We start from the raw sequence: 13,652 nt of genomic DNA, 5'->3' as shown, positions 1-13,652 counted from the left end.
TATTTGTTAATCTACTGTTTATGTTCTAAGGCTTCTTTTGATCAACATTAGGCTATTAGTAGTTATGTTTTGGGGATTTAAAAGTTATTATAGATTTTTGACTGTGCAGGAGTCAGATCCCCTAATTCCCACATAGTTAAGAATCAACTGTACTTGTATGTAATGTTTATATTACAGACCATGTGGATATACATTAATCTGTGTGTGTGTGTGTGTGTGTGTGTGTGTATTGTGAAAAATGGGGAGGGGATAGAAAGAGGGGAAGGAGAGAGAATTTATAATTTCTATTCATCTCTGATTGACTAACTGAATGAAGAAACAGGAACAGAACTAATTAACTAGAAATTCTGATTCCATGAGATATGTCACAAATATCCCTCATAAATGGCCAGCTTTCAGAAAGATAGAGTTCAATAAATTCCCTTAAAATGGGCATTATTCAAATAATCTTCTAATCTCTTGTTTGGGATTCAGAAGGACCTTCAAGGCCTCAGTATGTCTCAGGGTCACCATTATAAACATCTGTGAGCAGTGAAAACAGGTTGGTTATTTGAGTGTTCTGAGTGTTTGGATATGGATAAAAAGGAACTGATGTTTCTATCTTATTCATCCAGCGATCTGGTGGGTTACAGCTCTGTCTGCTGCCTGTGTAATTAATCGTAGGGCTTAGCTAATGCCTCCTAAATTAATGCAATTATCAGTGTCTCCGAATAACCACCTTCATGCAGTGCTATCAAAACACTCTGTTGATAGATCTGCAGCCAAAACAGGAACGCTCTGAGACTGGAGTTCGGATTGATTTTAATTAACTTGTTTCTCATATTACAAAGGTGAGAAAAATACTGATTCTCAGTAGCTCCAGATTAAAAGAACGGGAGAGGAGGTGTGTGGATGGGCAGAGAAACTCATGAAAATAATAGCTACAAGGTATTTTTGTTCCAGAGTCTCCATGTCCACGCGCTATGTTTTATTACCACAGTTGGCCAGGGCTCAGCCCAGAACCCGTTAGCTTGCTCTCTGCTTCTCATCCCAGGACTTCAGTCTAAGGAGCCCCTGATTTAATTTGCTTTGGGCTGAAGTGTGGCACAGTCTCAGGAGCAGGGCAACTTATCTCTCTTTGCCTTTTCCATCCTGATATTTCATTAAATATTTCATTAAATATAGAGCTCTGGAACTAAAATAAGGTGAGAGAAAAAGCTCTTTTTATGTTTGATCTTGTTTTATGCTGCGGCTTCACTTTTAAAGGCTCATGTTTCCAGAAACACAGCCCAGTCTCTTGGTGTGGAAGGATTCCTTCTTCCCTGGGTAGATGCTTAGAAAGGGGTGTCCATTCTTGGGGCTTAGATCATGAAGTAGCATCATTTCGCATGCTATTTTCCAATGTGTTGTTCTGCTGGATATTGGTCTGTCAGATGGTCCTTGGAAAAAGGAAAGGTCAAATAAATTTGGGAAATAATGTATATCCCAGCATACTTCCCCCCTCCCACCAACCTAACGTCCTTTGCACCATAACATATCAAAGACTCTGAGAAGTCCTGCATCAAGCAAGCGTGTTCTTGAATCCTTGTTCAACCCCAGAACTACCCTTAACTGACCACAGACCTCTTCACTTGGACTTTATCCCTATTAGCACTGGACAGAAACAGTGTTAAGTAGAACTCACCTAAGGTACTTTCCTGCTGGGGAAGAACTTGTGATTAGGGCCTTACCTGGAGACCTCCATTTTCCCCAGCTTTGTCACTACTTACTGTGTAAACTTGGCAAGTTGCTTCCTCTCTCTGGACCTCAGACTTCCCTTATGCATGAAGAGGTTCTTCTCTTGGATCCTATGCTTCTGTTGGGATGACAGACCAGTCAACTCAGTGGAAAATCAGAAGATATGAAGGTATCTTCATATACCTTCTGGTATCCCCCAGAAAGAGGGGGAGAGACTAATTGAAGGAAAGAAGATAGAGAAAAGAGAGGGACAAGGCTTCATAGTGAGACCACCCTGAGGAAGATAATCTTCTTTGTAGAGGGTTAGGACTAACAGTAAAGGATCTGAGATCCCCTATTCTAACAGCCTCTGGTGCTGTCGAGAAGTGGAGACCGGTCGGTCCACTACCAGGAGCCGCTAGTTTTGCAGCCAGTATTCCTGCTGCCCACCCCATTCCTACCTCCCGGCACCTGTTGGTGTCTGTCATCCGATCAGGATGCAAATGTAATGTAGCCCAGTGGGAGGGACCCCTGGTCCCATCCCTGTAGCTTGAGGCTGCTCCTTTTTCCAGGAGAATGCCATTGTCACTGCAATGGAAAAGTCCTGCCCCAGAGGTCAGCCAACTTGGCTTCAGGCAACTGGGTAGGAAGAATGTTACATTGCAACAGCTGAAAACAGAGGACTGATAATTCTCAATGTGACCCTTATAACCATCTTCATCTGCCCCAACAGGGGGGATTTGTTGGTATGAGCAATGGAAAGGATGGAGTGGCAAACTGAGGTTTGTGTTCTCAGCAGTCTCTTTCTGAGTTGCCTCCCACTCTGCTCAGGTCTGTTCTTCTGGGAGAACAGATTTTAGTAAAATCTTAAATTTTAAATAAAAATTATTTTAACATGGATGAAAATCACTTTAAAAAGCCTAATCACATGGAGCCTTTGGTGTAGACCAGACAGACACTGAGCAGGCCACCTGTGTATGATCTTACCTCCTCTTCCTGCAAGCCCAGGTGGTCGGCACTGCTATTGTCCCATTATAGAGACAAGGACCCAGAGACCGGAATGGGCAGTTTCTCTTCATCTGCCTGCTTAGAGGAGAAGCTCCAGCCTTGACTGTCCCTCTTACCTAGTCTGCAGATTCAAATATCCCCTTGATCAAGAGGAGAGATTTTGAATGACTAGTCCTTGTGGTCTTTTACTGGTCCTTTCTGACATCTCAGATAATCAGCTCTCTTTTTATGTTCAGACTTCTTTTGTTAATTGCTCAGTGGTTGCTGTTCCGACAACATGGCCCTTCTGGTTCCCAATGTCACTGAGAGATGTTCACCGGGTGGGAGCCTCTGTGACATTGCCTGACAGGTGGAGCACACTGACACAGCCCTGGGTGGTCCCACCGCACCTCCTTCTGAGGGTTATTTCCAGTGAGCTGACCTGCCCTATACCACATGACCCTGCTACCCTGGCTTATAGCCAGGGAGTAAGTCCCCAGGCAAGCTAGCAAACCATAGAAAAGTTTAGTGTGCAAGTTCTGGCAGTCAGAGCTTCCTAGACTTGTGACCTTTGACTAAATCTATTATATCCTCCCTTTTGAGGACTTTGAACTTGAGCTGTAGAAACTGAGAAGTTGGTAGAAAGTGGGGTCCAAGACAAAGAACCACAGAAAGAAAAAAGTGAAAGGCATGAGAGGACAGAAGACAAAGGGAAAATGAGTAGTGGTGGTGGGAATGGTGGGGACAGAGATGAGAAGAGATGAGCCAGCACGATGGGAGTGGGGGCCAGTAAGTAAAGGATGGGGGTGGTCCTGGTGGGGGAATAACACAAAGTCCAGGTATTGCCCCTTTCTCCCCATGTCTATCCTGGGTCCTAGAGTGGAGCCACTAGGTTTCCATTTTCCACTAGTTTCCCCTGTATACTAACATTAATACTATGTAACCTGTGTGAGGGGCTGGAACATGACTCTGACCCTAGGAGCCAGAAAACCAAGTGAATGCACCTTGTGATTCTTGTGCCCTGCTAATGACTTCAGCTCATTAGATGAACTGGCTGCTCTTCCTTGTCCAACTGAATCACTTCTCCAGTCCCCTTCCTGTCCAGTCCATTTTCAGTGGAGACCTGATGTGTGATGCTCAGAGTCTCACTCTTTCCCCTGTCCCTTGCCCCTCCCGGTTTTCCCTTCCTGTCTCCTTCCCTCTTTCTCTTCTTGATCTTTCTCTTAAATGAGACTTCAGAGCTACTTGGAGTAGGACAATGAAACAGCCATGCTCTTTAAAAACACTGTCTGACAAAGGTGTGGGAGGATTTTACTTGATAAAGAGAGAGCCATAGAGAGAATTTCCTGAAGAAATCTGTCAAGTAGCTTCTTATACCAACCTGCACATCCCGCTGGCTTGCCTGTCAGTCTCTGGTGGAAGCAGAAGGAAAATCTCTCATTGTGCTCATTGCACTGAAAGGATATATGTCCCATCAGTTCTGTTTCTGAGTATCCCAGGCTCCATTTTAGTAATTTCCCAGCCCAGTGGGTCTGAGGTGGGCTTGAGGCTTTGAGACTAGAGACACAAATGTCCAGGAAAGAGCTCTCAATGACTGCCCCAACCCCACTGACTCACTATTTATTAGCAATTCTCAGGGAGGAACATACTGGTGTCATTTTTCCTGGTCTCAAAAACCATGCAGATTCTCTTGCACATGAGACCACCAATGACCACACAGCAAACCATAATTTCTAGGGAGATATCTCAGAAACTAAGGCCTTATCACTTCCAACTATCTTGACCTTTGATCTTATATCATTTAGGATTATCTGGTTGCCAGTGACAGAAATCACTCTGGCTAATCTAAATTTTTAAAAAATTCATTACAAGGATAGGAGGTGGCTTATAGGAAGAGCTTGACTACAAAGCTTTGAGGAGACAGAACCAGGACAAGTTCTGGTGGACAAGGCAACAGAATATGATGTTCTGGTGGACAAGGCAACAGAATATGATGGGCAGTCTGTTCAAGTCATCACTGGTAGGATGAATCAGCAACCTGCATTTTCTGTCCCTGTGTCACTCTGCTCAAGGCTCAAATTCTCATCAGGTAGAAGGACTAATTGGCCTGGTTGGGGTGATGTGCCAGGCATTGCCAGGATCCTCTTGATTGGCAGTCCTACTCAGAATGCCATTACAGTGAAGAAAGGGGAAAACCAAGGTCTGTCATCAGAGGAAGGGAACGTGGGGCTAGGCAGTCACAGCATTATCTCTCAACCACAGATTCTGATTTTCTGTAACTGTCTTTGTTCTATCCTCCCTGCTCTGCTGTACCATTCATGGATTTGACACTTCCCAACATTCCTCCTGATGTTCTCATCTCAGGTCTCTACTCAGTCATCCATTTGTTTACTTATCCAACAAGAGTGCACTGAATACCTACTAGGGGTCGTACACTACCTAGGATCTCTCCCTCTCTGTGCCCCCACTGATCTTAGCATTCTCTGTAGTCCCCTCCATTCCTTGGCTCAGTGAAACCTCCTGCCTTAGTGCAGTTTATCTCTTAGAATGATGTCCAAATCTGGCCAATTCTAGGTATATTCATTGTGGGAAGAAGGAGAAAATATTTTGGGAAAATGTGACTCTCTGGATAAGTAAAAGGTTTTTGGTAACCTTTAGCTATTAGCACCAGAGAGTAAGTCAGTATGTGTCCTTTAGATTGAGCAAATCCTTTTGCATGAGGGGATAGGAAAGAAAAGGTGTGCTATCTGGGACACTAATGAAGGCAGCTTAGTTGGGTGAGGGAAATGTACTAATAACATGGGGTCCGGGGCACTTAAGTGGAGTTAGGGGAACATGCAGACAGAAGTAAAGATTAAGACAGAGAAAAATGACTCCTGATTTGGAGTCTGAGGACTTACCTCTGTATTTTAACCATATTGTCTACCAGCTGGATAACCTCAGGTCCCTAATGGGGTCTGTCTCCTAAGTCCTGCCCAGATGAAAAAACCCAGTCTTCAGATATAATGTGTTCCTTCCACTCCGGATCATGTTGAATTCACATTTCCTCTTTATGCCAAAGCCAAAGGAAACAATTCCAAAGGCTGTCACTTAAATCGCAGGAGATGTATTACTTTCAACCAGGGAGAAGCTTGTTATAAGAGGAGCATCATACATGCTCGCAAAGATGGGAGCCTAGCTCACAGTGTCCTTGGCAGCTTGTCAAGAGGTCATCCATCACCACTACCACTCATGCCCACCTTTGTGGCAGTTCCTGGCCAAGCATGGAGCAGGCTTCTGACCCTTGGCGTGAAGCCCAGAAAGAGAATTTAGAATCATGTCCTCCAAGGGAGAGGGACATTTAGATCTATAGACCCCAATCCCCACATCTTTTAGAGTTTGTTGGGATCACTTTGATGGTTTCTCTAGAACTAGAAGATTGTCATTCAAAATGACCTTTATTCTCTGGTCAGTCTAAAGTATGAATGGAATACAACTGCCCCTCCACATGTATACAATCAGGGAGGACTGGTCAGGTTGGATGCTTGCTGGGCCACAGGAAGTCGGGTAGTCCAGGGTTGGCTGCTGCCCTTTGTAGTGCTGGTTGGTGATATAAGCAGATTTGGGAGAAAATGGGGAAGTAAGAGGCCAGGGACATGCCTAAAAAAACTAGGGGAGTCTTGGTTCTGCCTTTGGCTGAGACACCTCTCCAATCTCCTTTTAGGCTATGAACAAGGGCTGTTTCCTAGAGCACAAATACCAACGACCAGGACACTGAGTGTGGTGGGCACAATACTCCAAGTCCTTAGAATGGCTTAAAATTTTGTCTGTGGTAGTCTGTGCTGAGTATGAAAAACATAAACTGTGGAGGATTATAGCAAGTCACTTGGCATCTATCGTAGTCTGTTGAGGCAGCTATAACAAAATACCAGAGAGGGAGTAGTTTATAAACACCAGAAATTTATTTCTCACAGTTTGGAGGCTGAAAGTTCAAGATCAGGATCCCAAGCTTGGTTGAGTTCTGGTGAAAGCTGTCTTCTGGGTTGCAGACTTGTTACTTGTTGTAACCTCTTTTATAAGGGCCGTAATTCCATCTATGAGGGCTCTGCTCTCCCGACCTAATCACCTCCCAAAGGCCCCACCTTCTAATACCATCATCTGGAGTCTTAAGTTTTCAGTGTCTGGATTTGGAGAGGACACAAATATTCAGACCACAGCAGCACCTGTGAGCACCTGGAGGTAATATCTACCTCTCTAGGTTGTGGTAAAGTCTCAAAGATCTAATAGGAAGTACCCAGAAAACTCACATGTGCCACATAAATGTTAGCTGTATGTCTATACAAAGATAATCAGAGAAAGTTTAAACTGGTCTCATGTATCCCTATAGCAGGGAGGATGGCTTCTTTCATCAGCATGAATTCTTATTTAGCCAGTCCCCACACTCCTGGAACTAAACTTTAGGTTCTCTCCCAGGCAGAGGCCACATTTTACTCTGCATTTCTCAGTGCTTAGCATTGGACCAGAAACACGAGAGAGGGTCAATACACACCTGTAAAAATGCATTAGGAATGTTCAGAATGTGCAGAATGAAAACTACAGAATATGAAACAAAGAAGGTCCATCGTCACAAACTTGTATGCCTTTAAGGGTCATACAAATAATGTTCATGAGTGAAGTGTGTTGGGTGGAATCCAATAGTAAAGCATGGGGATTGTGCTAACTGCAGGGGACATGTCATATCTCTGAGAGGCAGTTTCTCATTTTCAGCTAATTGTTGCCAGGAGAGAATGTGGGCCCAATAAATCCAGATCTTCAGAGTATTTTGAGCAGAGCCTGAAATCTACATTGTAAAAATGATGACCTTGTATTTATAAAATTTGGCAACTAATTCAAATACAAAAATAGGACAAAGCAGTATTTGGAGCCCTCAAAACACATCTGTGAGACCCACCATTTTGAGACTTTAAAATACTACCTCTTCCTTTCATAGATGAGGAGAGAAAGGCTAGGGATGGGGAGTGGCTTGCCAAAGGAGGCAGAGCTGGTGATAAGCAGAAGGTTGTGGTGAGGAGAGAGGCAAGGCAGTGCTTAGGAGCATCCCTGTGCCTTCCGCCTTCTGGGAAGGCAGGACACCTTTCCCTCTCTCCCTGGGGTCCCTGTGCTTCCTTATCCAGCCTGCTGGAAAGAAGCTCTGGAAATGGCAGGCCACAGCCCCTGATCTGCTTGCCATGAAGAGGCTGCCCTCATGCTCTTTGCATGAAGAGCACTCATTGTGGGTCCACCTCCCTGATTAGAGCCTGGGCACTGACAAGTGCAGCAAGAGGAAAGTACAGAAGTGTGGAACTTCAGAGGAAAGGGGTTTCCTGGATGCCTAGTCCATGGTCTTGGCCCTGGCCTTCTGAAAACAGGCAGCTTAGCAAGCCTGTTAACTCAGTGCAGACAGGCAGAAGAGGGGCAGGGAGGAGGGACTTAGGAAGCCACAGTGAGGAGTAATGAGGCCCCTCCCAAGGCCTCCCCCCTCCCCACCCCAGAAGCTATTGCCTGAGACCCTGGGATGATTTGTTTGCCCACAAATCCGAATGGGATGACAAGCAAATCATCGGATTGGCTGAGAATGACTGGTTAATTAGGAAATAAAATCGGGGCCTGTGCGCTCAGAGCTGTTTGTGGGTTTGTGGGAGTTTGTTTGCTTTGTTTTATTGAGTGGGTGGCTCTCACCATCATGATAATAGAGAGCTGATGAACAGAGAAAACACAGGAAATCATTTGGCCTTCAGCCCAAAACGAGGGCTGGAGGGATGAGGATTTCAGTGTTGGAGGAGGGGACAGCCACTGTTCCTGTCAGTGCAAACCAGGACTCAGCTCTTCTCAGCTAGAGCAAACCTCCCTGCCTAGGCCCTGGACTCACAGCCTGGGTCCCTCCCAAGCTGCAGCCACTCAAGGCCAGATCCAAGCTGGTAATCAATGTGGCTATGAGCTCTGTAGGGAAGCTTGTACCATGTAGGGATCCTCTATAAGGGGAAAAAAAAAAAAAGCACAAATTTAGGTGTGAAAATGAATATTGATTTAGAATGAAGAAAGGAATTAATAATGAATAAGAACGATTTTAAAAACCGACAAGATCCACCAATATCAGAAAAATAGCAATGTATTAATTAACTGCGAGTGCACCTCTAGAATATTTTTTTTATTTCTACATGTTTTGGCTTCATACTCTGCTCGCTTCTTTATATACAATGATTAGGTAATATGATTTTTCTATAGAGAGAATAGAAATATTCTTTGTGCAGAAGGAAACTTTCATTTTGGTGAGGTGTAAATGAGGATGAATGCCTTCACTTCCCATGGTACATGTCTGAAGTTTAGAACAATGTCCTATGCACTAGCTTCTAGCTCTGTCCATTCCCTCACTTTCTTCTGGTGTTGAGCATGACTGAACATGTCATGACCCCTGGCCTTATATCTTCATGTTGTGATGCCTGGTGAGTCAATAAAAGTGAGAATTGGAATATCCCTGGAACCCATTCCCATACCAGAACAGCTGGCAATAGCTTTACTCTACGTAGAATTAATTGAAAGCCCTATACCTATAGCCTAGTACCCTCATGGTAAATGTCATACTAACCCAACTTCTTTTTTTGTTTGTTTACTTTTTTTTATTGGAGTTCAATTTGTCAACATATAGCATAACACCAGTGCTCATCCCATCACGTGCCCCCCTCAGTGCCCATCACCCAGTCACCCTCAACCCCCGCCCACCTCCCCTTCCACCACCCCTAGTTTGTTTCCCAGAGTTAGGAGTCTCTCATGTTCTGTCTCCCTTTCTGATATTTCCCACTCATTTTTTCTCCTTTCCCCTTTATTCCCTTTCACTATTTTTTTATATTCCCCAAGTGAATGAGACCATATAATGTTTGTCTTTCTCCGATTGACTTATTTCACTCCTCATGATACCCGCCAGTTCCACCCATGTCGAAGCAAATGGTGGGTATTTGTCATTTCTAATGGCTGAGTAATATTCCATTGTATACATAGACCACATCTTCTTTATCCATTCATCTTTCGATGGACACCAAGGCTCCTTCCACAGTTCGGCTATTGTGCACATTGCTGCTATAAACATCGGGGTGCAAGTGTCCCGGCGTTTCACTGCATCTGTATCTTTGGGGTAAATCCCCAGCAGTGCAATTGCTGGGTCGTAGGGCAGATCTATTTTTAACTCTTTGAGAAACCTCCACACAGTTTCCCAGAGTGGCTGCACCAGTTCACATTCCCACCAACAGTGCAAGAGGGTTCCCCACTAACCCAACTTCTTAGCCAGATCCCCAAATACCCACAGCTCACCAACACTGCCTGATGGGGGAGCACATTGCAGGGGAAAGAAACAGCAGTCTTAACTGATGTGGTTCAGAAGTCTTACTCTTGTGACCTTTACAAAAACATCTGGACATGTGAACCCAGTGTTAGTGCCCCTCCTAGGGCTTTGAAGAGAGCTGTTGCTTGTGAGGACCCTGGAATTCCATTAGCTTTCTGATGATTCCACTTCTGTTAAAAATCCAACTCTTCCAGTCCTTTTGTTCTGCCTCTCCTTTATCTCAAGACTTCTCAGGTTTGGAAGAGTGGAATTCAAATTCCCAGCCCTGACCCATACTGGTTGTATGGCTTTCAGGAAGTCACCAGACCTAGCTAAGCCACGGCCACCTTGCCTTTATGATGGGAAGGTTCCAGTTGCAAAGACAAGGAAAGTTTTCTCCCTTTCATGGGGTAAGTATTTGGCAAAGGGAAGAGCAAAGTCAGTTTGAGCAAGTGTAAGCATCATTTGGAAACTGCTACTGACCTTTCAAATGATTTGGCTCAGTATTGCCCTAAGTCTATCCCGTGGAACATGAGTCAGCTGCTTGGGTGACAACATTTATTGAACACCCACCATAAGCCAGACACTCATCAAGGAAAGTAGGACTTTAGCCATGATTAGTGAAACAAGGCCCTGCCCTCATGGAGTTTATTTTTGTTGTGGGGGAGACAAGGAAGATACTTGAAAACAAAATAATATTGTTGCAGGTAAATGTAAGTGGTGAAGATACTAAGCAGAGACTACTGGTAAAGGAAGGTGAGGTTGCTGAAGCAGGAGAGCAAAGACTTCCTGGAGACCTGAGCAATGAGGAGGGACAGCCATGTGAAGAGGAGTCAGGCAGAGGGCCCTGATCTGCAGCCATCCTGACTGGTGTGAGGGGCAAATGGAAGGCACAGCAGATGGCAGAGGACAAAAGGAGATGGTTTGGTAAGGGAACATGCACAATTTTGAACTGAGGTAGGGAGTAGGGATTTTATTCAAATTGGGCTGAGAAGCCACTGGAACAATCAGGCACATGGTAGGATCTGCTATGAATTTTAATTAGATAATTCTGGTCTGTGAGAAGACTGCTTTATATAGGTAAAGCAGTGAAGCCAAGAGATCAGTTGGGAGACCATCATGTTGGTCAAGCTGAGGGATTTTGGTGGGTAGGCTGGGGTGATGGAGGTGGACATGGAGAGAGATGGTGGAATGCAGGAGATAGTTTGAAGGCAAAACCAACAGGATTAACACTTGGATGGATGTAGGTTGTGAGGAAAAAAGAGGGTTCAAGCAACATCTAGGACCTCAAATGAAGCTATGCAGACCCTCTTTCCTTCTCTTAGCTTCCATTCTTACATGGGTAAACTCCTAAGGGTAGCCAAATGGCTGCAGATTCACTAGCTTTATATTGTTACAATGCCAAGAGCTGAAAAGAGAGCCTTTCTTCCCCTATATTTTGAACAAAAGTCCTGGGACTGATTCCCATTTCCAATGACTGACTTTAGCCTGGGTCCCATGGCAACCTCTTAGAGACAGGAAGTGGGCCCTGACCCCTCCAAGGATGGGTTAAGAGTGGGATAGAGCTGTCTCTATGCTCTGCAGGCACAGAGGTGGCTGAAACCAAGTGTCCCTCTCACAAAGCTCACAATCTCGTGGGAGAACTGGAACATGTGTAAATAGAACACAGGTGGGAAGGAGAGCACCAGAGGCGCAGTGTGTATTTCCAGAGAGATAGGAGGGCACCTGAGGTGGTGCTCTCATCTTAAAGAAGGAGTAGGGGTTAATCTGAGACAGGGCAAGGGTGTTCCAAACATAAGGCACAACATGAACCAAAGCAAGGATTCAAAATATAGTGACTTCGAGGTGAGTGAAGAACTACAGCCAGTTCTCTGTGTTGAGAGAGTTAAAGCAGAAGCGACAGAGAAATGACCTGGACTGGGGAGCCAGGCTAGGACCACAAAGGCCTTACACTTATCCTTAGGGGATTGGGCAGCCTATGAGTAGGCAGCGGACAACCCCATCAGGTTTCCATTCCCAGTGGGTCTCTTTAGCAGAGGTTAGAGGTGGATCAGGAGGGGCTAAGTCAGAGCTTAGGAGGTGGATAATGAGGAGGTGGTCCTGATGGTCTAGGCAGGAGGGGAGTGGATCTGAGGGAGACAAAGCCAGGAAGACTGACAGAGGAGGTGAGTTTGCAAAGGAGGACCTTGGCCAGTGCCAGTGGGAAGGCAAGCTTATTACAGTTCCTTTGGCTCCATGACAGGTAGGGAAGATAGAAGCGCCTCCATTCTCTGGAGGCTGGCAAACTCAGCCCTCAGCACCTGTCCCAGAGGAACCCTTGCATGTGTCCCAAAGAGCCTTCACAGGGAATTTCTATGAAGTGTTGTGTGTAATCGAAAAATTAAAAGGGGGATACATCCTAAATGTTCTGCAATAAGGAACGGCTAAATTAGTTACAGTGTAGCCAGCCTGTGGAATACTACACAGCAATTTAAAAGGCAAATGTTCTGATGTGGAAACATAGGCAAGATATCTTGAGTAGGAAAAAAAGTGGGTTGTCAAATGACATGTAGAATATAATATAATTTAAGAAAATAAAAACAAATACACATATATCTGTGTCTATCTAAATTTCTGTGTGTACATGTGTAAATGCATCAAAAAAGGTCTGATGGACTACAAATCAAGCAATAATGGCTTTGACCTCTAAGGAAATCATGGGGAATGGGAATGTCATTCAGGGAACTTTAGCTCTACCTCCAATGTTTACAGTAGGGCCTCTGTTGAGTTGAGGGGCCTGTATGACCCCATGTGGTGAGTCCATCACGTAGTTGGATGTACAACTCAGGTAAAACACAGATTGCAGACTTGTTTGGTATATGCATGTTTCAAAATGCTGTGCTTTAATATATTCTCTTAATTAGGACTGCCATGGATGTAAAAAACAGAAACCTGTTCGAGCTACTAGAGCAAAAAAGGGAAGATGTATCCTAAGGACACAGGTCTGAGCCCCCAAGGCAAGAAACATGACCTCAGCAAAGTCTAGAACCAGGGCTGCAAAGCCACCAGGTATTAAGACCACTTTTCTTTATCACATGCTCTCTCCCTCTTGTCGGGGGAAAGCCTGTTAAAGATCATTCCCAAAGCAAAAAGTTGATTTGTATGGAGACTTTTCATGCCATCCCACCACCAGACTATCCATTTTCCCCATTCACAGGGGTAGAAGACCCTCAGAATATCCTGAGAAAGTCGGGACACCGCCTGTCTGCCCTGGTCACAGCAGTATTTGTGGCCATCCACTGGGGAAACACAAAGAGCCTCCCCTTCTCCCCACCTCCTTTTTTGCTAATTCAGCTCTAACTTGGTTGCATCTGCTTTGCTGGCAACTTCATGGAAGCTAAAGGAAAGCAAGGAAAAGAGAAGAAAAAGCTGCCGGAGACTTTCCTGTGACTCGTTGCTAATAAAGTTGATTAGAATGACAAGTCTCTCCTGTTTTATTACTGACAGCTTGCGGTCTCATTTTGATTTATCACCACCACACCTACCTGAGTCAGGAGTGGAGATTAACCCAAATTAAAGCTCAAGTGACTCAGGAAGCTGGGACGTGACAGCAGGTGGGGGTGGAGCAGGTGGGAGGATGGACACAGATGTTAGTGGC

At 44.9% G+C, this 13,652-nt stretch overlaps 2 long non-coding RNA genes across 2 annotated transcripts; one reads left to right on the top strand and one right to left on the bottom strand.

Annotated features, from left to right (window-relative positions):
* Positions 1-370: 370 nt before the first annotated feature.
* On the top strand, positions 371-13,449 carry LOC140633035 (uncharacterized). The gene is made up of 4 exons (XR_012030676.1): positions 371-541; positions 10,723-10,942; positions 12,919-13,063; positions 13,212-13,449. It is a non-coding gene; the product is annotated as an uncharacterized lncRNA (long non-coding RNA).
* Positions 785-5,871, bottom strand: LOC140633034 (uncharacterized). The gene is made up of 3 exons (XR_012030675.1): positions 5,583-5,871; positions 1,749-1,834; positions 785-1,418 (listed from the first exon to the last, which is right to left on the bottom strand). It is a non-coding gene; the product is annotated as an uncharacterized lncRNA (long non-coding RNA).
* Positions 13,450-13,652: the final 203 nt, after the last annotated feature.

The sequence above is a fragment of the Canis lupus genome, chromosome 5, assembly GCF_048164855.1.
Source record: "Canis lupus baileyi chromosome 5, mCanLup2.hap1, whole genome shotgun sequence".
NCBI classification, from domain to species: domain Eukaryota; kingdom Metazoa; phylum Chordata; class Mammalia; order Carnivora; family Canidae; genus Canis; species Canis lupus.
Note: the sequence above shows the minus strand (reverse complement) of the source record. Positions and strands in the feature narration are given on the sequence as shown.